Source organism: Microtus pennsylvanicus, chromosome X, assembly GCF_037038515.1.
Source record: "Microtus pennsylvanicus isolate mMicPen1 chromosome X, mMicPen1.hap1, whole genome shotgun sequence".
Classification (NCBI taxonomy): domain Eukaryota; kingdom Metazoa; phylum Chordata; class Mammalia; order Rodentia; family Cricetidae; genus Microtus; species Microtus pennsylvanicus.
Window position 1 is genome coordinate 8513442 of NC_134601.1, and position 26639 is coordinate 8540080.

The 26639-nt window shown below is 37.5% G+C and overlaps 1 protein-coding gene across 1 annotated transcript in view; it reads left to right on the forward strand.

The window, feature by feature from the left end:
* LOC142841536 (melanoma-associated antigen 1-like) overlaps window positions 1–26639 on the forward strand; it is a 537355-nt gene that overhangs the window by 359859 nt on the left and 150857 nt on the right. The window lies entirely within an intron of this gene.

Consider the following 26639-nt stretch of genomic DNA (forward strand, 5'->3'; position numbering starts at 1 on the left):
TTGACGATGTAACTTATTTGAATCAGATTAACTGATAATAAAAGCTTGGCTCAACAAGTCTATAAGTTGTATATGTTAGAATAACAGAATGTTCCTGTGGTGGCTGTGTAAATTCCCAGAATCTGTGTTAAATTGAAGTTACAAATTTAGCATATTTTTTCGTGGTTATACATAATATTTCTTGTGATTGGAAAGGCTCACTTCTCCCATTTTAATTGTTTGGTGTGCTGTATTGGAACTGCCAGCTAGATGTTATTGTCATGTCAACCATGGACTAATTCTGGCCATTAGGTGGGGCTCATGATCAGTTCCCATAGTAGAACTGATGACAGGTCATACTTTGCTGTTCTAAGCATTTCCTTTATCCAAAATGGCTACAAACTATGATGTATAGTTTGGTGAATTGCCTGCTTGTGTGTGTGGCCAGATCAAACTAAAGCCAAGATTTCTAGCCAGTCTGAACTGCTGAGCATGGTACTTGGCCATAGAGGATCACCAGCTTGGATCTGCAGGAATTTGGAGCCGTTGGCTGGCCTCTCTTATTGGACAAAGCTGCCAGCAGGGATAGAGCACCACTGCCAATACATGCATGTGGCTTTCTGTGAATTCTGATTTCTTTTCATGGTAGTAACTAATTACAAATATTTTGCCTTGTGTATTACTCTAACATTTAGAGTGAGGTGAAATAGAAATGCCACTCTTGAACCGATAATGCTGGAGAATCTGGGAATGAGTTCCAGGTTATTTGTTAATGGCTAGTGGACTCAGGGACTAATGTAGAGTCTAATATGAGGAAGACCAAAGTCAAAGTAAGAGTGATACAATTACCATATAAATTATTGGTGGGGGTCAAAGCCAGTTCTCTTATGACCACAGGGCCAACTCTCCCACCTGCCCCCGGTATTGATGGGTGGCAGGGTGGAAGGGCATCACTCCCCAGGCCATATCACTATGTGATAGACGAGGGTTGGGTCTAGGTTTCTTCTGTTCACATTCTGTGCTTTCATCAGTAGGGTCATCTCCGTTGTGCTGGGCTAAGAGCAATACTAAGTGCAGGGTTCACTTTCCTGTGCATTGTCACTGGCCAAGGGTTCAGTTCTGTCACCATCTCAGTCTGTTACAAAACTTCTCTCATCTCTAAAGACGTGCCTCTACCTACATTACCTGAACCATTTTGCCTCTGTCTCAGTCTCTACCTCTCTCTCCCATAAGACACCATACCAATACTGTACCTTTGCTCACTCTAATAGTGGCCTTCTGTCTGGTGCTGCAGGATATCAGGTGGGCCTGTGCTTTCTCTTTGGAGCATGTAATGGGCAGCCCCAGGCCCACAGGTGGGTCTCTATGATACTGAGCTATGGTTCCTCATACACCACAAAGAAATCTTTATAGTGCCCAAACTTCCCACACATAGGTGCCTGACAGGTTCTTGGTTGATGCGTCCTCACCAACATCCAACCCATCTATGATCTGCTAGAGCACGTAAGGGGGCCAGACCCACAGACCCAAAGCTGCAGGATCTCTACAACATGATAGTAGCAGGATGTCCAGAAAAAGACCTAGTGGGCTCCAGCATCAAACATGTATTAGAGACTAGATATCTTAAATAAGACCAATGACATTTTGCAATGAAAACTTACAAGTGGAGATTTATGGACCAAGGAGTATACATGTGGCTTGTTAGGTCACATTGCATCTTCCATGCCAAGATTTTTTAATTCCTTTTCTTTTTTATTTTCCTCATTTTGTTTTCTTAAATTTTTCTCTGGAATTTTGTTTTATTCTGGGGGTGGGGGTGCAGGGCAGATGTGAAGGTACAATGAAGGAATGAGATCAAGTCACATGACTTGAAAAATGCATGGAATAAATAAATTTTATTTAAAAAGAAATGGCTTATAGATTTGTTTTGTTGGTGTTTTGTTTTTCTTTTGTTTGTTTTTCCATTGTCATACCAAAAAGGTGCTTTAGTACAACTTCCAGTTTCTTAGATTTTCACTAAACATTCTAAACTGTTAGTCGATTCTAATTAGTATTTCTATGAGTAGTCAGGAGCCTGAGGCTTCCTTTTTGTTTGCTTGCTGATGTTACTCACTTAAGACAAAAGTTTTCTTATACATTGGAAATATAGAAATCCTTAGCATGAGTTATAAGATTCAATTTTCTCTGTATGGTATGAGAATTTCTTGAAATTTTCTGAATATTTTCAGATTTTTTTGGAAAGCTTAGGAAAATCGCACATGGGTATCTGTTATGTTTTGTAACTTCATATGTGAGTTTTACCTGTGTTTTAAATGCTATTTTTATTTTAATGATATTCTTTGGTTGTTAAATTCAAGTGTTTTTCCATGGTCATAGAATTTATTATCAATCAGTTACATTTTCAGTAGAGTACTATAGTGAATAATTCTTAATGACTATACAGAGAAATCACACATTAACATGAACAGCTCTGTGTTTTTACCACTTATCAAAACTCAACATTAGAAACATATTCAGTTATGAGGGAAGACTCTCCTTATTTGTTCATCATGTTTAGCAAGATGATAAATGTAGAATTACTGAAAATGACTATTCCTTGTAGTAAACCTATAAATAATCACCACTAAAAGATTAATGACTTTCACGATGTAAATGAATAATCCTACAAGTGACAGTTTCTCAAAAAGTGATTTAAAATTTTCATTCTTCTCAAAATGATAGAGAGTTTGATTACTTTTATGTCTTTCATTATCTTTTTTCGGGGGAATGACATTTTGTTAGCAGATTCCATCTGATCAAATAAAGTTATAGAACCATTTTGGGACAAAACATATTGAAAAAGGAAAATATATATTCTGGATTACTCTCAAGGTTAGAGACTCTAATAGAGACAAAATGCACCAATAAAAGGGTGAGCAGCTAATGCCCTCATGTATAGCCCTGAATGCTAGCATACAACCACTTTCTAGAATTTTTATCTTAAAATTTTGTTTCCTGTTCTTTAATGTTTCCTTTCACTAATCATTCTTTTCTAGAAGTTTTATTATCTGGTAAATTTGAATCTATGTTTAGGTGTTCCTGTAAAATAGTTTTTAAAAAGGGCTATTAAGTGGAATGTCTTTTCAAAGTTAAATCAGTATAAGTATATATTCAAGTCTAAATAAAAGCAGCAAACAGAAAGACCTTAAGGGAGGGGTCTAGTAGAGCATATCTACCTAACTGCAGCACAAGGATTTCTGCCCAGGCAGGTGGGAAATTACCATATTAACAATGGAGTAAATGCCCTGCAGCTAACCACCACGTGGGGCAGGCATAGCACAGAAACACGCAGGAAGCTTAGTTAGTTGATCATAAACTGTCCCCGCGAATGCACCACAGGAATAAGGGAGACCAGGGCCCTACACCCCCTCTTTGAATGACTTGCACATATACAGTCTCTGAAAGCAAAACTGTGGACCCTCTACTAAGTTCCCTTTATAATCTATTCTTTTCTTTATAGTCTATTTTAAATAAATGAAATACACCATAACATTTTAAGATAAATTAGAGCTTTCTTGGGAGTGGTGTCCCATGCTTTTAATTTCAGTGCTCACTTGGGAGGCAGAAGCAGATGGATTTATGTGTTTCAAAAACAGCCTGGTCTACAAAGTAAGTTCGCTGACATCCAGGGATATATAAAGAAACCCTGTTTCTAAAAGCAAAGCAATAATAATAATAATAACAATAATAATAATGAGTAAATGATAGATGATAGGTACATAAATTACAGATGGCACATAATAATATAATTATTCTGTACATATCTCTTAGCACAAACTTTCTCCTTAGTAAGAGATTGTTTTGTTTCCTTGGGTTTAATTAGTCTAGAAAATTGAATAGTCAGTCTTATCTCAGGTTCCTTGTGCCTCAGTATCTTGAATACTTTTGATTGATATCCAGAAAAGATTTAATGTATCCTTGTTATGCCATTAATATGGGTAGACTTGAGGATAGAGACATTTGAAAGAAGAATATGGATTTTTAAAGTATCATTGTTTCTTTTTTAAATATATTGGTTGTTGTTTCCTGGATGCCTGCTCCTTTCTGAAGGGAAACAGAGGGAAAGTTGATCTGGGAGAGAGGAAATGTGCTGGGAGGAGTGGAGGAAAGGAAACTATGGTCAGAATATATTGTATTAGAGAAGAGTCTATTTTCAACAACAACAATGAAAAGAAAGTAAAATCAGGATCATTAGGCAGTAAAAACTGCAGTGTAAGCAAATAAGTCCCACACAGTTGTCTATATACAGAATGCTCAGATTAGTTTACAACTAACACTCTTCATATTCAGGGTTAGCACCCAATGAAAGGTTTCTTAACACCTAAGCAAAACATTTGGCACTTAGCCTACTAATTACACTAATTATTTTGTCACAATCATATTACATTTTATTAAGTAACATCTATTAAATAAAATTGGAAAACTGTTGTGTTTGGTCAGGAAGGATCACTTCTAAAGGCTTGTGTGTACAAAGCTTGGTTTTCAATGTGGGACTTTTGGGAAGAGTATGAGATCATGAGTTCTCTGATTTCATCAACGGATAAGAGCAATGATAGATTTATAATTTGACTATATTACTAAAAGGTCATAGAAATGTTAGGAGGTGAGGCCAAATTGGTAGAAACAAAATACCATGGTGTGTCATGAAGATTATACTTCTACTTGTCCTCTTCATTTCTGTGCCTCCTGTTGCTTCTTACCTGCCATGAAGTGAACTGCTTTGATTTAGAGTGTCTCCCACTGCCTGGCCATAGATATAAAAGCATTAAATTCACTGGTATGTGGAACTTCTGGGACATGAACCAGGATAAATTTCTCTTTCTTTTACTTATTTATTTTTATTTCTTAGAATGTATATGTGGATGTGTTTGTGCAAGTGTTTGCTTGTATATGTTTCTATGTTCAAGTGGTGTATGTGCATGTGTATTGTGTATATACGTGTAAACACTTATTTGCAAATATATCTGTGAAGGCCACAAAACTTCAAGAGGTAAGTAGAAATAAAAATAAATCATATTATTAATATTACTATTTTTTCTAGTTTTATATGCATTTAAAAGATGTTTTAAACAGATTCCCTATTAAATGTCAAGGGTTATTTGAAGTGCCATTCATTTTTATACACTTACTTGTACATACACCTATGGGGATGATAGAATTTTATTAAATAAGTAGACATAAAAACCAATAAATTATTTTATCAAATCTTGAGCTGAAATTTTCCTAATTTTATATTCATGTAAGAGTAGACTTTCAAACCAGTGATTCCCTATTAATGTTAGGTATTATTTGAAGTGTCATATTGATTTATTTCAATTGGTTATTAAGGGTATCTAAGAGATGAGAGTAACAGAGAAGCTACAAAGTCACGTAGTTGGTATAACATTTAAAAATGCATCTTTCTGTTTATCTTTTTTATAAGCAAGTACAATGAATCTGACTTTATCTCTTTGTTTATAAAAGCCTTTGTTAAATCTAATTCACATAAATAAATTCACCCATTTAAGGGGTACAGCTAGCCAGTTGGATTTTAATACTTGTGTAGCTATCATCATTATCTAATGCTAAATTATTATCATCAACCTCAAGATAAGACATTCTTTAACCCAATTAGTATTTCTCTATCCTAGAGAAATTGAACTGCTGCTTTATTTTCATAACAGCTTTTGAGGTATCTAATTGATGGATCATATTTCCTCATGACCCTCCTGCCAGGCAGCCACTCAATCACCACTCCGGATCTCCTCAGTACAGGAGCGGGACCTCTTGCTGGGCTCCAAGGACCTCGCAGACAAAAGGGGGAGCTTGGGTGGGGGCAGTGTCATGTGGTACAAAGAAGCCCCAGTGGCAGGACCACTCACCACTGGCTCCCCAGACCCTCAGACCCAAAGCAGGCTGAGTTGGGGGATCCAAGGACCCCTGCAGATGGAAAGAAGTGCTTGGGAACAAGATGGGATGGAGTAAAGAAAGAAAGCCAGTAACCGGGAACACACTCTGCTGGATGGCCAGAGAAGTTTAGGAATTGGAGGGGGCCTGGACTCCATTTCCTGGGACTGTCCAGCTGGGTGGCCACTCACTCACCTCTCCAAGACTTCATCTTGATGAATTGTTCCTATCATGAGTATAAAGTGTCCTCCATTTCTTCTGATTGATTTAAGTTTGAAATCAATTTTGTTAGTTATTAGGATAGCCACACCCGCTTGTTTCTTAGGTCCATTTGATTGAAAAACCTTATTCCAACCCTTTACTCTGAGGCAGTGTCTGACTTTGATGTTGAGTGTGTTTCTTGTAAACAGCAGAAGGTTGGATCCTGTTTTCATATCCATTCTCAGCCTGTGTCTTTTTATAGGTCAATTGAGTCCACTGATGTTAAGCAATAGTAATGACCAGCAGCTGTTAACTCCAGTTATTTTTCAGTGGTAGTGTTTGTGAGTTTTTTCTTTGGGTTTTGCTAGTGGGGCTTATCAGATGTTTGTGTTATTGTGGGTGTAGTTAGTGTCCTTGGGTCCAGGTTTTCCTTTCAGTACTTTCTATAAAACTGGGTTTGTGGATACATATTGTTTAAATCTGTTTTTGTCATGCAATATATTGTTTTCTCCATTGATGGTGAATGAACGCTTTGCTGGGTATAGTAGTCTGGGCTTGCATCCCTGATCTCTTAATGTCTTCAGTATATCTATCCAGGACCTTCTGGCTTTCATGGTATCCATTGAGAAATCAGGTGTAATTTTTACAGGCTTACCTTTATATGTTACTTGACCTTTTTCTTTTGCAGCTCTTAATAGTCTTTCTTTGTTCTGTATGTTTTGTGTTTTGATTATTATATGGTGAGGTAATTTTTTTTATCTAGTCTATTTGTGTTCTGTAAGCTCCTTGTACCTTCATAGCAATATCCTTCTTTAGTTTGCGAAAGTTTTCTTTTATAATTTTGTTGAATACATTTTCTGTGCCTTTGAGCTGGAGTTCTTCTCCTTCTTCTACTCCTATTATTCTTAGGTTTGGTCTTTTCATGATGTCCCAGATTTCCTCAATGTTTTATGTTAAGAATTTGTTGAATTTAATGTTTTCTTTAACCAGTGAGTCTATTTGTTCGATATTATCTTCAGTGTCTGATATTTCTCCTATCTCTTGTATTCTTTTTGTTATACTTGTCTCTGTAGTTTCTGTTCATTTACCCACACCTTCTACATCCAGAATTCCCTTGGTTTTTATGTTCTTTATTACCTCTATTTTAGTCTTCAAGACTTGAACTGTCTCCTTCACATGTTTGGTTGTTTTTTGTTGGTTTTCTTGAGTTTCTTTGAGGGATTTAATAATTTCTTCCAACTTTTTGTTTGTCTTCTATAGTGATATGGTAAGCAGGCCTGCTTTTCATCCCGCCTGGCTCCTATGCGGCTAGCTTTGCCCCAGAAATAATAACACAGAAACTGTATTCTTTTAACACTGCCTGACCCATTAGCTCTAGCCTCTTATTGGCTAACGCTCACATCTTGATTAACCCATTTCCATTAAATCTGTGTAGCACCACGAGGCTGTGGCTTACCAGGAAAGATCCAAACCTACATCTGTCTCAGGCCAGAGATTCATGGCGTCTGCCTGACTCTGCTTTCTTTCTCCCAGCATTCTGTTTGGTCTACTCTACCTATCTAATTTTCTGCCCTATCAAAAAGCCAAGGCAGCTTCTTTATTAACCAATGAAAGTAAATAGACAGAAGACCCTCCTACATCAGTCTTTTCTTCCATTTCTTTAAGGGAGTTTTTTTTTACTTCCTCTTTAAAAGTGTCCTTCATTTTAATAAAGTTACGTTTAAAGTCATTTTCGTCTTCTTCTGGGTTAGGATGATCAAGTTTTCCTTTTGTGTGTCTGCTGGGTTCTTTAGGATGATGGAGGAATTCTTGCATTAGCACTTACCCATCTCTTCCTTCAAATGAGGCAGGCAGTGTCTTGGTGTCTTGGTCCAATCCTTGCTGTGTCTGTCTCTTAGGTCCCTTCAGTATTGGAGCAAGCTCCACGGTCCCCTCAGTATTGGAGCAATCTGTATTCCAGGGTCCCACTGAGCTAGCAGGCAAACAGGAGGGTGTAGGTGTGGTTTGGGTTGGGGGATAGCTAGCCATAGGAATATAGCCTGGTGGCTGTCTAGAAAAGGGAGTTGGGGAGGGGCCCTGGGTTTTTTCCCACTGGGGAAGTTTCTGAGAGTGGGGCATCCAGCTGTCTGGCCCTGTGGCCGCTGACTCACCTCTTAGATCCCCTCAGTATTGGAGCAATCTGTGTTCCAGGGTTCCACTGAGCTCACAGGTAAACACATGGGGGTGGGGGTGGATTGGTTTGGGATATAGCCCAGCCACAGGGATACTCCCTGCTGGCTGGTTAGAAAAGCTGAGGGAGTTGGGGAGGGGTCTCTGGGTTTGTCCCACTGGGGAGGTCCCAAAGAGTGAGGCATCTGGCTATCAGGCCCTGTGGCTGTTGACTTACTTCCAAGGTCCCCTAGAATTGGAGCAATCTGTGTTCCAAGGTTCCACTGAGCTTGCAGGTGAACAGACAGGTCCAGCAATAGCATTTTTATGGGAGACTACAGATAAACAAAAATGTGCAGGTCACCAGAGGATATTAAAAGTCAAAATGCACTTTGGTCTCTGTGTGAGAGAGACAAAGTAAAAGGATTAAACATAAAAAGCTTAAATTCAATTCAGTTCTAGGAAGTTCAAGAATTGATTCTTGAAGTAAAACCCTGGCTATCATCTCAGAAAGGGTTTGCATTAGTAGCCATCTGGTTCAGTTACTGCCAAGAAACAGCTTATGAAAAGCATGGCTTCAAGGCAGATACAGTTTCAGGTTTCAAAGTAAAATATATTATCAGTGAAATACATTCATTGAACTCCAGATTTGAAAAGGTATATATAGTGTAGCTACCCCAAAATTTATATTTTGATCCTCTTTAATAGATTTACCAACTTTTTATTTTTATTTAACCCGTTTAATACTAGTATTGCTTTTTTAATCCATAACTAAAAATTAAATTACATATTATTGATCTAGTACTAATTGTTGAGGAGAAATGGCAAGAAAAGTATAGAAAGGTAGAAATGTGCAAAGTGGAGTTTTGGTAGAATAATATTTGCCAATTGTCTAAAAAAGATGTTAGAAATTAAATTTTTTATTCTTTTTTATCTTACTTATTTATTAAAGATTTCTGTCTCTTTCCTGCCACCAGACCGGTAGGATTTGCTGAAGGAGGCAGAGGCAGGTGGATCTGAAGTTCAAGGCCAGCCTGGATTAAATTTTAAGGTGAGATCACCACTTTCTTTCATATTTAGTGAGAACGTAGAAGATTTTAACTTATGATAGAAATGTTTAAAGTATTTTTCATCAGGTATGACAAGGACTATCTATTACAAAACATCCATTTTCTGTCTTTTGGGCTCTTTCTTCATCCTTTTGTATGCTTTTCCCTATATACCTTGAATTGACTAAAAGGTAACCAGTGCATGTCTTAATGTGTCTCAGAAGTGTGCTCTTTTATATAAATATTTTACTTTATATTTTCTGAAATAGATATCTAAAAATCAAGAATGTTTTTACAAAAGTAGGTTTATATGACCAAATCTGTTTTCTTTATATAAGGAGATATGTGTTTAAAATAGACAAAACCATAGGTTTTTTTTTTTGAAAAAAAAATCTAATGTTCCCTGAGGTTATTTGGGTGAATAAATATACCTGTGTAGGTGTAGCTCATGTTTCTCCATCAGGTGGAGGCTGTTAACATAGGTAGAAGAGGTACTATTTGTAATTTCCTGGTGGGAAGTACACATCAATGTGTGTGGTTATTTGAAATATTTTGTTTGAAAAGCAGTTTATTTGTAGAACTGTGTTTTAATCAGACAGGTTCCAAGTGAAGCATTCAGCTAAAGACTCGGTTTATCCTATTGTTTAATTTGATGAAAACTTAGCCTATTTCTATAGGCATTGCTTCTAATAATAATCCTCGTTACATTCAAATTTATTAATTTACATTTAGTGCTAATGTAGCCTTATCTCTGATATTTTTAACTACTATAAAATTGATGTGAAAGAATATTTCTATACCCTGTGAATACACCCTATCCTCCTGCTAATAATGCCCCCTGCTAATAATATGGATAAGGTGGAGGACTTCACTCAGACTATTCTATCAGATATATTAGTATATATCTATATATGGATAAAGATAGATGTAGGAATAAATTTTAAATGTGAATCATTGTGCTTTAATTATATCACCATTTTACTGAACAGATAAGAATTAATTATGTGAGTATCCTATGAGTTAAGTCTCCTGGGAGAAGGAGGCAAAAATTATACTCAGTTCTCAAATTTCTGTGTCAATAAGTAATCTTATAAAGGGAATGATCCAATAACCATTTCTTTCAAATGTAGAAATGGATAATGGAACATTGTAAGTTTTCCTAACGTGCTGAATTCCTTAATTCTATTTGACTTGTGTAATTAAAAGTAATTTTTGATATAGCTTACTTGTGTTCTAAGAGCCAGGGATGAGAAAAAAAGAGTACATTCTAGGAGCATGCTGGCTGGTAGAAAGAATTTGTCCTGTACCAAATATTGTTAAAGAAACTTAAGAAATTGTCTAGGCCAAATAGGAAAACCTTGAGAGGTTACATCATCTCAACTATTTTAGTATTGGATGAACAGACTATACTGTACTTAATTTTTTAAATTTATTATAATTTTTAACTAAAATTGTTTTAGATTTATTTCATTTTATGTCTGTCCCTGGTGCCTATGGAGGTTAGAAGGGGATATCAGATTCCATGGAACTGAAGTTACAGATGGTTATGAACCACCACATGGGTGCTGGAAACCATACCCGGGCTCTCTGCTAGAACAAATGCTTTTAACCACTGAGCCACCTGATTTCTCCAGATCCAGTTTATTGAAAATTTAAGACTGTTTTGTAATTTTAGCCTTAGTTTTTGACGTTTCATTACTAAACACATAAGTGTGTTTTTGAGTAAATTAAATCAATGTAATTCTAAGTAACCCACATGTATAGATAATCTAGAAATAAAAAATAGCAATATTTTTGCAGTAGTGAACTTCCTTGTGTTTCTTTCTCATCTCAGTTTGTCTAAATTTGTTTATTTGAAAGTGATTCTGAAGCGCCTACACAAGCAGTATCTTTACATGGTGTTTTGGTTGGTCAACTTGCCACACTGACTAATAACATGGCAATATGTTCTTTTTTTTTCTTTACAAAGTTCTAGGAGAAAAATCAGTGTGCTTCTTTAAGAAATGTCTGCATGAGCCTGCGACGGGGAGCTCAGGGGTTCCTTGGCCCCCTATCCTTCTTGGGCTCTCTGCAGGGCCTCTACTCCCTGGATACTGCCTCTTTCTTTCTAGCCCACCCAGCTTCCATCCAGAACCCTCCCCACTTCGGCCCCACTGCCCTCTTTCAGCACATAACATCACCCAGCCCAGCCTGTCTGGGCACTGGGTCTGAATCCTTGAGGCACCCAAGCGGGCTGGAGTTCCTTTGTTTCTGTGGCCGGCGCTTTGTTTGCGAGCTGCCCAACCAGCACGGAGACCTGATCTCTTGGCGCCAGGAGACCCAGCATTGGGGGCCATCTGGAATCTGTTTTCTGTGCCCCATCACGACAGTAACAGGGAACATAAGTTCCTTTATGTAATGAAGCACATCAACATGTAAAGACTCACCAACATGACAGCCCAAAGAAAAGCTGAACAAGGACACCACCAATGGGCATGACAAAACCACATGGTGAAAAGCCTACGAGTCTTCATTCCCACACAACGTACTACAGGAGTTAGTGGGAGTGGGAGACGCTGTTATTCCTGGGGAAGAGCACAAATGTTCAGCCATGAAAACATACATATGAGTAACGTTATGCCACAGATAATGTTTAGGAATATATTTGTTATGCTATATTACTTGTTATTGCATATATATGCGTGTGCATGCATGTATATATTTTATAGACCCATATTGTGTGTATGTGTGTGTTTGTGCATGCACTAACAAATGATTTTTAAAAAAGGCCATTGATGTGTGGTTTTCCTCTGTATGCTGTAAATATGTTTTATTGCCATTGGTCAATAAAGAAGCTGCTTTGAGCCAATATCTTAACAAGATATAGCCAGGCTGGAAAAGATAGAGAGAGAGAGAGTAGGCAGAGTCAGAGAGACACCATGTAGGTGCCACAGGAGAAAGATGCAAGCCGCCAGCCAGAATGTTGCCAGTAAACCATGAGCCTCATGATAAAATAATAAAATGGGTTAAGATATAAGAGCTAAGTGTAGCTGGTCTTAGTGACCAATACACTCCACCAGAGGTGTAGTAGAACTCTGAGAGAACTCTCAGTTCATCTGTCATGACCATCTAATTGCTAATACCAAACTATCAGAGGCTTGGGTCTTTCTCATGTGCACACCTGGGTTTAACATGGTTTGTATGAAGTATACTATGGTAACGATTGAAGAGTAATAACAAAAGAACCTGCATAATAGTTTCCACTTACATACAGGTGACCCCCTACTTCCCATTGCATTGTTTTTGCTGTCTAAAATGAATGCGATTGTACACTATCTTAGTTTATATAACAACTTTGTTGTGATTGTAAAGTCTCAGATTTAACAACATTAGGAATTGGGATTTGTATCTTCTCCCTCAGAGTATGTTTTGAAATGTATGTTTTGAAATTTACACTATAATTAAACTCTTCATGGACTTAAAAAAAAAGATATAAGAGCTAGCTAGCAATACGCTTAAGTCATTGGCCAGGCAGCATTATATTTAAAAAAAAAAAAAGAAATGTCTGCATGCTGGAGTGCGCTCATCATCTGTAGCTTCTGTTCTTTCTCTTCTTCCTCCTTGCAAGCTGCTACATCAGGATTCACTCTGTCAAACATGCTCAACTTGATAATATGCTTTGCATGAAACAAATGTGACTATAAGCTTGATAAACAAAAAAATACAGCTACCGTCCGCAAAGTAATGTTTCCACATTTGTTTCTGATAGAGAGGCACCATGTTTGGGTTCTCTCAACTAGGATTTCAATCAGAGCAGCGTGTTCATGGTGCCACATTTCAGGTGGAGTGGTAGGGAAATGGTCAATATATGTTAATAGTGACTTTTAATATTTTTTAGCCAAAGAAGTTTTATAGTGATGTCCATCAAATCGGTGTATTTGTACTTATTTATTTATGTTCATAAATATGTATGCACATGGTAAAAATGTCTCACAAAGCATTAATTACATGTGATGAACTATGTTTTCTATTGTAATAAATTGTATTTTACTTGGATTGTTTGTATGTATATGCATGCATACACATGTTCACATGTGTGCGGAGGCTTGATGGAGGAGGGTAATCTGTCCATTTTTTACTTTCATTGGTTAATAAAGAAACTGCGTTGGCTTTTTGATAGGGCAGGATTTAGATAGGTGGAGTAGACAGAACAGAATGCTGGGAAGAAGGGAAGTGCGGCAGACACCATGATTCTTTGACACAAGACAGATGTAGGCTAGAATCTTTTCCGGTAATCCACCACCTCGTGATGATACACACATTAATAGAAATGGGTTAATCAAAATATGAGAGTTAGCCAAGAAGAGGCTAGATATAATGAGCTAGGCAGTGTTTAAAAGAATACAGTTTGTCTGTTATTTCAGGTGTAAAGCTAGCCGTGCGGGAGCTGGGCAGGATGAAAAGTAGGCCTGCTCGCCTCTTCACCACAGAGGCTAAAAGACCTCTGCTCTTGTTCTTGGATTTTGAGACAGTTTCTCATTGGTCTGGGTATCAGTGATTTAGGGAGGATGGCTGACAATTGAGCAGTAGGGATCTTCCTATTTCCACATTCTGAAAGGGGGGTTATAAGTGTGGTTCCAGGCCTAGGATTTTTTTTTTTTGAGACAGGGTTTCTCTGTAGCTTTGGAGCCTGTTGTAGACCAGGCTGGTCTTGAACTCACAAAGCTCCACCTGCCTCTGCCTCCCAAGTGCTGGGATTAAAGTTGTGCACCACCACTGCACAACCTAGGCCTATTTTTTTATGTACTAGAAATTATACTGAGGTCTTCACGCTTATGTGGAAAGCATGCTACTTAATGAGCTATATTTCCCAAGATTCTGATACATTTTTTAAAAAAGATATCAAGAACCACACCAATAGCCTGTTCCACATTTTAAATAATACTGCAGAAATATTTAACTATAAAAATTGGTATCATCATGATAATTTTTTAAAGTCAATAAATAACACCTTAATGTGTAGCTGCTTACTTGTTAGAGTGTGGTCCTTAATATACATGTACGCACTGTTAAAGTTTTATCTTTTATCTGTCCAGAAAATGAGGTGGCTGGCTGCGTACACAGTTCTTTTTAAGGAAGAAATCATGTATGTAGAATCACTGCTTAAATGAAAATCAAAGTTATTATAATTTTAAATTTGTCTATCTGTAACATATTCATTCATTACTTGACAGTTCCCATAGGAAGACAGAAAAGAAATCAGGCATAGCTAATGCAATTAGAAAAATAATTTTAACTAATTAGAGAAGATCAGAGAATAGTTTTTTTGCAGCCTTATATAAGCAAACACAAATTCAATTCCCACAGGATGCCTCTTTTTTTCTTAACATCGTCTGTCTTCTGCTTCAAGTCAAAGTACCGCCTTTTTCCTACAGTGGAAGGAATTTGACTTCTCAACACAGCATGAATATACTGACAGTCTAGTTACCATACAAAATTGTGCTTCATGGGTGAAGATGCATTTGTCTCAATTTCTATAAAAAAGAGGAATCAAAGGATAATTCTGGACTGAATTTTAGACATCTACATTCTTTATAAAATATAATATTTAATAAATTATTTGGGAATTTTATATAACCATACAATGTATTTTGATCATATTCACCACACCTTTTCTCTCTAACCTCTCCTGGATCCATCTCCAACTTCTCTCCCTCTCCCCACTTTGCCTTTTTTTCCTAAAATAACACACATTTAATCTGTCTTTCAGTATATAGTATGTGATCTATTACCATCTGTCTCAGTTTATGTCTCTGAGATAATAACCTTTCATTGTTGTGCCCAGAATTAAAAACTAAAATGCATTATAGGTGGTGTGAACTCAATAGAAAAACAAGAGTCTATTCAGCTATATTTCTCTTTCATTCCTTTCATCTCACAGTTTGGGTTGACCTTTCTTTCTCTTCCTTTCTTTCTGCCTCTTCACCGATACCAGTGGTGATGGCTTAGCTATTAGAAATAAAAAAGGTTTATGCTCTTGATCGAGAGAGAAGGGCATAGCAAAAATAACACGGGCTTATAAAATGAGTACAGAAATAGTTATTCTATTATTGAGGTGATAAGTGGGTTCAATAGTACAATCCTCTCAGTTTTTCAGTATATATGGACAATTTCTTTTATAATATTACACCCTCCCCCCAACCTAGGACTAGAGAGATGGCTAAGCAGTTAAGAGTACTGGATGCTCTTTCAAAGGACATGAATTCAATTTCTAACACCCACATGGTGGCTCACAACCATCTCTAACTCCAGTTCCAGGAAGTCTGACACCCTCTTCTGGCCTCTGTAGGCACCAGGCATGCACATGGTGCACAGGATGGCAAAATACCCATACACATAAAATAATAGTGAAAAAATACCACAATCAAACGTGGTTCAAGTAAGACCAGGAATGAGTACTGACCATGAATTGACTATGTGGAGGTAATTGGAGATGTTGCAGAGGGAAGTTTTGGTGGAGCTGTGAGGAGACAAACCTTGTTAGTAAGTATATTCAGGAGAAGAGGTAAGGAAAGAAATGTAGACAGCAAGTTTTAGCAGCTAATATTTTTCTTTTCCTGTTCTGGAACAATATATCAAACTGTGTGTTTGCTTGTGCATGTTTATAAAAGTGTGTGTGTGGGCGCGCGCGTGTGTGTGTGCAGGGGTGTACACACCAAAGCACACTTTTGTAGGGGGAGGCTGCTTGTTCATTTCCCAACCACCCTGACACAAAATAATCATACAGAATCTGTATTGATTAAATCAGTGCTTGGCCAATCACTTAAGCATATTGATAACTAGCTCTTATATCATTTGTTAACCCATTTCTATTAATTTATATTTTACCACCTGGCTTGTGGTCTACCAGCAAGTTTCCAACTGACAACTCGCATGTCTTTCTCCTCTGGCAGCTCCATGGCTTCTCCTTGACTCTGCCTTCTTTCTCTAAGCATTCAGTTTAGTTTTCCCCACCTAGCTCTATTCCACCTTATCACAGGCCAAAACATCTTTATTCATTAACCAACAAAAGCAACACATATACAGAAGGACTTCCAACACCATTTCTCCTTTTCTGTTTAAATAAAAAGGAAGGTTTTAACTTTAACATAGCAAAATTACATATAACAAAACAGGTATCAAGCAAAAATTATAGTTACAACATTTATATCTACTTTATCTTTTATCATAACTAAGGAAAACTATAATTATAACTATCTACTCTTCAACTCCATCAAAGACTCCAGATGTATATACTACCTAAGTAAACAAGAAGAGCATTGTAAGCAATTTCCAAAACTCTAGAATTGACAGAGACATCTCACTGCCTGGACATTCACCCAAAGTTCTTCTGTAACATGGGGCACCCATCTTCAGCCTACAGGCTCATAGTATCCAGCAGACTTTTCCAACAATGCAGGAAATTTCAAAGACAGTTCTGCCTATATTGGCAGTTTGTCAGTCACTTTCTTCTGTGTCCTGCAGAATATCTGGCAGACTCTTTTATGAAACAGGAACCCTGAAGGACTGTCTCATCTTCTTTAGGCAACTTCAGCAGTCATTTTTATGTGGGCCCTATATGTCCAGTTCATGTAGCATAACATCAGGCAGTCCAGGCAAGAACAGTTTCTTGCACAAATGGCTAACAAACTTCATAAGACGTCTCTTCAATTCCCATCATCCTCTTGAAGTAGATCGGTGCTGCCAGGAGCAGATGTGTCTCATTGTCATGAAAAGTTCTAAGTTCTTACACATTTTAAATGCCATATTCTGAAGGTTTCTGAAAGATTTGAAAAATAACTATCTAACTGAAATTTATCTCTATATATCTAGAAAACCCAACTAACATGACTACAAGCTTGACTATTATAGATGACTGTCTATTAACCTGCATTTCTTCATTATACATTACATTTTTTTTTTTGGTTTTTTCGAGACAGGGTTTCTCTGTGGTTTTGGAGCCTGTCCTGGAACTAGCTCCTGTAGACCAGGCCGGTCTCGAACTCACAGAGATCTGCCTGCCTCTGCCTCCCGAGTGCTGGGATTAAAGGCGTGTGCCACCACCGCCCGGCTTATACATTACATTTTTAAATGAGCTGCACAAACACAATACCTTAATCAAGATCAGAAATGTATATATAACAAAATTGACCTAAAATTTGTATCTATAGACCAAGATCCATACCAATGCAAAGTATTCATATCTATATCATATGCCCCTTTAAATGTAAATAAACATTTATAAACAATCATTTGGCACCATACTTTTGGGGGCACAAATTTATGAAAATGCTGTTTTCCTGAGGCTTTTTAGCTACCAGCCCAGGTCAAAGTTCAGATTGGAATTCCAGCTCTAGAATTGTAACCTAAACCTAGCCACCTTGGTTCGGGAGAAAAACTAGTGCTCCCAGCTCCCATCTGCCCTGGCTTAGCTTCCATGTAAAGATGGAAAATACACAGAGAATCTGGATACTGTGTATTATTGTGTTGTCTCTGAATTATTTGACTTCTGAGGAGGGAGAAACAGCTGCTAAAAGACATTTGATTATAAATACTGCTAGATTAATCCAACCTAAGTATTTTGAAAATGCCTTGGCTTCAAATTTTAAGTCAAATGATATGTCACTTTGGAAAAGAGATTTTGCTTCTGTTTCTACAGGAAATGAAAGTTTGTGGATTCATTGTTGATTAAGAAAAAGAAGGTTTGATTGGCTGTGGATTCATTCTGGGTTAAGAAAAATAAGGTTTGATCAAGGAAAACTTATTGAAAAATCTCCAGTGAGAACAGATGACCCAGATAATCCAACATTTTAGAGTAGATTTGACAGTTTCCTCTGAGTTCTACGTAGAACAGCTTCAAGACTGTTGGCTGAAATGATCCAGCCACACAGAATACTCCAGTAAGGACTTGACCATAATCATAAATTTTCTTTGTGTCCCCATAATATTATCAGCACCCCCAATCAGCAGGAAGTAGCCAAGAAAACTCTATCCACATTCCCAAAAAATGGATTATGGATATTTATCTTGGTTTAGCATATTGCTTACAAGTTGTTATGGATAATGGTCAGGAAAAAAACTAAATGAAGGAGCTTAGATTCAGAGTTCTTGTTTTGAAAGATAATGGGGGAAGTGCTGTGGGACAATGGTCTTGTACCCTGTAAAGATTTGCCACTTGTATTGGTTTAATAAAATGCTGATTGGCCAGTAGGCAGTCAGGAAGTATAGGTGGGATGACCAGAACAGGAGAATTCTGGGAATCAGAAAGGCTCAGTCTACAGTCATCACCCAGACCCAAAGGAAGCAAGATGAAAATGCTTCACTGATAAAAGATACCAAGCCAAGTGGCTAACACAGACAAGAATTATGGGTTAATTTAAGTTTTAAAAGCTAGTTAGTAATAAACTTGAGCTAATATGCCAACAAGTGTATAATTAATGTAGGCTTCTGTGTGTTTCTTTGGGACTGAACAGCTGCAGGACTGGGTAGGAGAGAAACCTCTGTCAATATATTAGGTGCTATTCCTTGTCATCCACCTTGAGGAACCTCTTTTGATTTTTTGACTAGTTGGCCCATGGGCTTCTGGAATGTCTCCTGTCTAGGTTTTTCATCCTTTTCTGGGGGCACTTGGATTACAGACATTAATGCTACACATCTAGCTTTTGTATGGATTCTAGTATTTGAACTCATGACTGGGTGGCAAGCACGTTTATGCACTTAATCTTCTTCTGAACCCTCAATTTTTTTGTCTTTTCCAATATAGCTGAGAACCAGTATTTTAGTGCAATTTTAGTTTATATGTTTCTTATTATACATGAAATAAGCATGTTTTCTTTTTTCTAAATTTTATTTATTCTATTGTCATATATTACATACTGACCATGGTTTCCTTTCCTTCCAGTTCTCCCAGTCCCATTCCTTTCTTCCAGATCCACTCCTTTTCTGATAAACATACTTTATTACGATTAAGAGCCAAAGACTACAAAAGAAAATTGGAACTGGGGAACTATCAGTCTGATGAGGCAAACGATTGCATTTTTCTCTCAATGACTAAGCCTATGCTGTATAGCAGCACCTGAAATCATATTGAAGGTGGGCGTGCTTATGGGAGATACAAGAAGAAATTTCATGTTTCAGATCTGACATAGGTACTCCAAAAACAAGTTAACATTTTGAGTGTCATAACCCAAGACAGCTATTCTTCCCGCAACTCTAGCTCTGTACGTAGATATTGAGTACAACAAAGGTTTTGATGCAAGTAAGTGATGCAACATTCATATATAAGCATTAGAAAGAGGAAGAGGACAATGGCTTTATGATGGATGAGGATGAGTGACAAGCAATGGCTACTTCAGAGCACATATCTAGTGAGCACATTAAAGGGGAGGGAAGAAAATTTCTTAAGGATCAGGTAGGCCTGAAGTCCTGATGTTTTTCTAGCTTATAAAACTTGAGAACAGTGGTTCTATTGAATTCCAGGAGACAAAAAAAGACAGAAGAAAACATCCATAAATGGCTTAACTTATTTATTTATTTATTTATTTATTTATTTATTTATTTATTTATTTATTTATTTATTTATTTATTTATTATTGTTTTAAGATAGTGACCATGTAGCCCAGACTGGCCTGTAAGTTGCTATTGCTATCCCAGGCTGCTATCAAATTGATTACCCTCCTGACTTTGCCTTGCGAATGCTGTGATAATGTGAGTTCCCTCATGCCCATCTTAATATGCTGTGCATACTCAATTTGCAAGCAGAACAAAGGGACCTGATGCATAAGAATGGGCTGTAGGTCCTGGAATTCTGCCTGCATTCTCTTTTCTATAACATGAACCCACAGGTCCTTTTAAGGCCACACATAATTCTCATTTCGAATGTGTCCCAGAACATGGAGTGTTTTGTTGAACCAAAGAGATAGTTTGTGCCCAGAAAGTATCCTTTCCAATAAATGACACAAAGGTTCTGGGTACGATAGTGGTGGCTATGTTGATGCCTGCTGGAGTCATGTGTCATAGTGCTCCTGGCAATGGATGTGGGTACCCACCTTGTCTCCTAAAATCTTTAACTTCCTGTAATTGTCTAAGAACATTTTGGATGGTTAGATGTAAAGAACCCAGTTAAAAGGCTATGCCAGTCCACAGAATGGAGGAGTAGAGACATATTAAAGATAGATTTAAGGATGCGAGGAAAAAGCTTGGTCTTATACATGGAGTCTAAAAGAGCATAAATATTAAATGTTAGTAAAATTAATGTTTTATATTCCAGTCTTCAGTAAAATAATTGTGTAGTACTTGGAAAATTATGGCAGATTATTTACATTAAATCCTTTATATTATTGGGTTTTTTATGCTAATGTTTTATTTTTTAAATAAAAGTTTGTTTTATTTCTTATTTTCTGTGTGTACAAGCAAAGATGTCAGTGTCACATAGCAAGTGCTTCTACCTGCTGAACTATGCCACTGGCCTACATGACATATTTTTCATTATTAATATAGTTTATAATTGATGGTATTTTGTTTTTTATCTTTTCTTGTTTGATATAGATAGGAAATCTATTTTCTGGGTTTAGAACCTGAAAGAAAGCCTGAATTTTCATTAGATGATGAGAAATCCAGGATTAAAGAGGAATCCAAGAGTAAAGTAAATGCTTTGTTTATATTCCTTTTATTTTCCATTTTCTTTTCTAGAGATAGCATCTTTCCTCAGAGTCCAGGCTGACCTGAACTCACTATGTAGACCAAACTGGCTTCGAAATTATGCTGATAACTCTTGGCTCTGCCTCCCCAACTCTGGGATTTTAGTTATGTACTATCCCCTTTCTGTTTCCCATTTGTGAATCTGTATTGTTTTGTATGAAGCTCATCTCTAACAAAGCTCTCTTTTCTGTATTTAATGATTGCCTTTTGAGATACACAGACTTCACACTGGTGTTCAAAATGGAAGCCCAAACAGAGGACCGCTTTAAAGAGAGCTGTGTTACTTACAAGTGGTTTGGTCTGTATAAGCATGCTCTACCACCAAAATACAAAAGATTTGTCAGCATAGCTATGTTTCTTGTGGTGTAATCGTCAACAGTTAAGATATGGAATAACCCTCGCTGCCAATTAGGAGAAAAATGATTGAGGAATATATTGAGAATATATACCATGGAATACTAGTCAGCCAAACAGAAGAATGAAATACTATCTTTCTCACAGGAATAAAAGGGCTTGAAGGACATCATGTTAAGTAAGACATCTCAGATGTAGAAAGAGCATATCATGTTTTCTCTTCTAAAATTAGAAGAGGGGCTATTAGAGATTAATAAAGGGGCCTCTGGACTGAAGGAGAGAGAAAAGGGCATTTGAGGATAGGAGAGAAAGTGGGTGTAAGTAATGCACTAAATCTGTATTATGGAAATGCAACCGTGAAAGAAATTTATTTGCTTTATTAACACATTAATAGAATACTGAGGAAATAAATTTCCCATTTAGACGCTAAATGAAAAAATTGCAGTAATATTTAATGGGCCATTTGTCAAATTTAGCATTTTTTCCAAATCTTCCAGTTGTTGAAACAGAAGTTTACCACTAGATGGCGCATGATAAGTAGTCATCATCTGAATATGAAAAGCTTTCTCTTACGGATTACTAACTCATTTCGTTAAGTGTATGAAATCTAACTTTATAATTATTTCAGTTATTTTATTAAATAATCTTCTGTGCTTCTACGATTTACCCTTTAATAATTGTTTTCTTTTAAAATACTTCAAGGTCACAGAAAAGTTGAAAGGGTAACAAATGAATATCCTCATATGCCAACTTGACTTCAATGTAACAACTCTTTACCGCCTTCATGATTTTTTCTAAAACACAGAGTAGTCTGGAAAAATCAGTTTCCTATCTCTCAGTATTCATCACATATCTTATAAGAACAAGTCTACCATCATATGTTATCCTATCAATGAATCTTTACATTAATCCAACATTATCTGTATATAATCTCTGTCTTTCACTATCTACAGAACATCTGTTAGAGTCATTTGATTTTCTAGCTATTGTTCAATTAAAATTACAAATCATATTCACTTATCATGTCTCTTTAATCTTTAATCTTAAACAGCTTTTCTACCTGCCCTCTCTAACAACAATGATGATACTTTGAAAGGTTCACACTAGTTGTCTTCTAGAATGTTCCACAATGTGCATTTTTCTGATTGCTCCTTCCTGTTTACTTACATCTGGATGAAATATTTTGGCAAAGACACATCTAGGAGATGTGTGCTTCCAATTTTACCTTATTAGGAGGCACACTTCATCTTGTCTGATTACTGGTGTCATGAAGTTTAAATAACAAATTTGTTCATGTATACCGTATCTCTCCATTGATAATATTTCCCTGATTTGCATTTAATCAGATATCTGTGGTACTTTGCAATTTGGTGAGTTTTGTCTACCATTTCATCCAGCACTGTGTTATGTACTAATGATGCTTGTCTAAGCCAATCAATACAGTGGTGTTTTCTGAGTGGGGTTATATACTAATTCTGTCATTTGTTCATTTGTTATTATTATTCTATAAAGAAGTGATTCACCTGTTCTTCTGTAGGTTTTGCAAATCACTATGAACTCAAGAAATCTTTTATTCGATGTTTTATGATTTATTGCCATCATTCTTATGTTTGAAGATAAAACGGAAATGAATTGCCAAGAGTGGTAGCATGCAGTTGTTATCCTAGCACTCAGGAGGTGGAGCCAAGAGAGTGGTGGGTTCGATTCCAGTCTGGTTTACATAGTGAGACCTTGTGATGCTTCCTGGCCCACTGGAACTGAATTTGGCCAGTGAAGTGCCTTAACCTCTTAATCTGGTGTCTTGTATCTTTTTGCTATGTCTACCACAGTTTGAATAATTCTTTTTTTTGCACATAAACATGCCTTGTGCTTTTCCTGTACCAGATATAGAATCAACTATTTTTCCAACAAACTGGTTTGTTTTGGTGAAGAATGGTATTTAGAACCCAGTGTCTGAAAAGTAGATGTACTCATTTTCACATGTCTGTTAAACTCAGAGCTATTAGAATGCCATAGACTGTTCAGCTCGGTGCCCCATTTTATAATTGGGTTGATTAGCCTTTTACAGTCTAGTTTCTTGAGTTCTTTATATATTTTGGAGATCAGACCTTTGTCAATTGCGGGGTTGATGAAGATCTTCAACAGAAGAAGTTCAAATGGCCAAAAGACACTTAAAGTCATGCTCAACTTCCTTAGCAGTCAGGGAAATGCAAATCAAGACAACCTTAAGATACCATCTTACACCTGTCGGAATGGTTAAAATAAAAAACACCAATGACAGCATTTTCTGAGGAGGTTGTGGAGAAAGGGGTACACACTCATCCATTGCTGGTGGGAATGCAAACTTGTGCAACCACTTCGGAAAACAGTGTGGTGGTTCCTCAGAAAATTCGGGATCAACCTACCCCTGGATCCAGCAATACCACTCTTGGGAATATACCCAAGAGATGCCCTATCATACAGCAAAAGTATATGCTCAACTATGTTCATAGCAGCAATGTTTGTAATAGCCAGAACCTGGAAACAACCTAGATGCCCTCCAATGGAAGAATGGATGAAGAAAGTATGGAATATATACATATTAGAGTACTACTTAGCAGTAAAAAACAATGACTTCTTGAATTTTGCATGCAAATGGACGGAAATCGAAAACACTATCCTGAGTGAAGTAAGCCAGACCCAAAAAGAGGAACATGGGATGTACTCACTCATATTTGGATTCTAGCCATAAATAAAGGACATTGAGTCTATAATTTGTGATCCTAAAGAAGCTAAATAAGAAGGTGAACCCAAAGAAAAACATATAGGCATCCTCCTGGATATTAACCTTCATCAGGTGATGAAAGGAGACAGAGACAGAGACCCACATTGGAGCACCGGACTGAAATCTCAAGTTCCAAATGAAGAGCAGATGGAGAGAGAACACGAGCAAGGAACTCAGGACCGCGAGGGGTGCACCCACACACTGAGACAATGGGGATGTTCTATTGGGAACTCACCAAGGCCAGCTGTCCCGGGTCTGAAAAAGCATGGGATAAAACCGGACTAGCTGAACATAGCGGACAATGAGGACTACTGAGAACTCAAGAACAATGGCAATGGGTTTTTGATCCTACTGCATGTACTGGCTTTGTGGGAGCCTAGGCAGTTTGGATGCTCACCTTACTAGACCTGGATGGAGGTTGGGGGTCCTTGAACATCCCACAGGGCAGGGAACCCTGATTGCTCTTTGGGCTGATGAGGGAGGGGGACTTCATTGGGGGAGGGGGAGGGAAATGGGAAGCGGTGGCGGGGAGGAGGCAGAAATCTTTAATAAATAAATAAACTAAAAAAAAAAGAATGCCATTGCCTGCTGTCTATGTGCAGATGGTCTGAGATGTTTCAGAATTTCAGGAGATTATACAGGCAATTTCAATCCTAACCTGTGTTCACAGATGCCGTCAGAATTCTCTTCACTTTTCCAGGTTCTATATTTGTGCATCCTTTCTACAAAAGTGAAAATTAAGCTTTCAAAAAAGTTAATTTGTTTGCTCCACTTATAAAGTGCACATACCACATGTATATATGTGTGTATATCCTATACTACAGGTTTACAATTTACTTGTCTTAATAGCATTACCAATATGAAATACTGTGTTTTGGGGCAGAACTACTTGATGGTATTTGTTTAAAATGGACGTATCTGTTGGGGAATATTATTTCACAGTGTGTTTCTTTAGTTCGTGTTCTATTTATTTAATTCTGTGAAGCTGTGGTACTGTACCAGTCTAAAACACCTGATGGTCTAATAAAGAGCTGAATAGCAAATAGCAAGGCAGGAGAGAGAAAGAGGCGGGGCTAACAACCAGAGAAGATTAATATGAGAAGAAATCTGGAAGAAAAAGATCTGGGAACGAGAGAGGAAGGAGGAGAACTTCAGGGGCTATCCACCCAGCCATCCAACTACACAATCAGACATGGAGTAAGAAGAAAAGAAAAGGTATACAAGAAAGACCCGTGGCCAAAGATAGGATAATTTTAGAAAAGTTGGCAAGAAAGAAGCCAAGCTACGGCCAGACATTCATAACTAAGAATAGCTGGGTGGTGAGCTCCCTATAAGAGCCCCCAAGAGTAAAGGAGTAAAAAAAAAACCCAACAAACAACAGGTGTCTAGTCTTTCTCCAAGCCTACTTAGAGAGTTTATTTTGGAGTAGGTTGCTATCTTGAAAAATAGCATTCCGGGTGAATCTATAGACTGCTTCTATTTTAGATACAACATTGTTGTAATTAAGAGCATGGAGTTTAGGTTAGGAAGGTAAGTGTCCTTGTTCTGTTACTTCATTTTTCTTCATTTATGCAGTGGTGATGGTATATGCTTCGTACCATGGTAATATGCCATGTACTTCATCGCATGGTACTTGAAAAACTCCCTAGTGGATGTTAATAGGAAATGGAACTGATTTTTTTCTTTTAGTATAAAATTTTAAATTGGCTTGTCAGGTGTTTCCTACCTGGAAAAAATAAATCAAGAAGTGGTTTGTGTAATATTTTATAGTCATTCCTATTTTTCGTACAGAAAAGGGTATGCCTCTTCAATTTTTTTGTGTTTCAGTTTTTATAAATTCTTCTCTGACATTGTATCCCAACCAGTTTCCCCTCCCTCTTCCTCCAGTGTCTCCTCCCTCCCTTCTCCCACAGATTCACACCCCCCATCTCCCTTCAGAAAAGAGCAGGCCTCCCAGGGATATTAACTGGACGTGGCACAACAATCCACAATAATATGCTATAATAAGGCTAGGTACATAGCATCACAGCAGGGCTGGACGAGGCAGCCCGGTAGGAGGAAAATGCCTCTTCAATTTTAATAGTGCTATTTCATACTCCTTTTTTACTCTTCTCTCCTATTTCCCCCCCCCCCTCTTCTCCTCCCAGTCCCTCCCCACTACTTCCCCTTTGCTTCCCCTACCCACCATTCCTCCATTTCTCTTCGGAAAAGGAAAGGTTCCCATAATTATCAACAAAACATGGCCCAGGTTAGTTGATCCTGTGAGTTCTCTTGACCACTCTCTCCCTCTTGACCTTTCTCTCTCCCTCAGGATTCCCTGAATGTTTGGTTGTGGGTCTCTTGTATCTGCTCCCAGCAGTTGCTGGATGAAGCCTCTCTGATGACAATTATACTAGACTTCCGTCTGTGAGTATAGCAGAATTACATCATCATTCTTAAACATACAGATTTTTGAAAGCAAAAAATTAAAGCTACATTATAGAGGTAAGCAGTGCTTTATC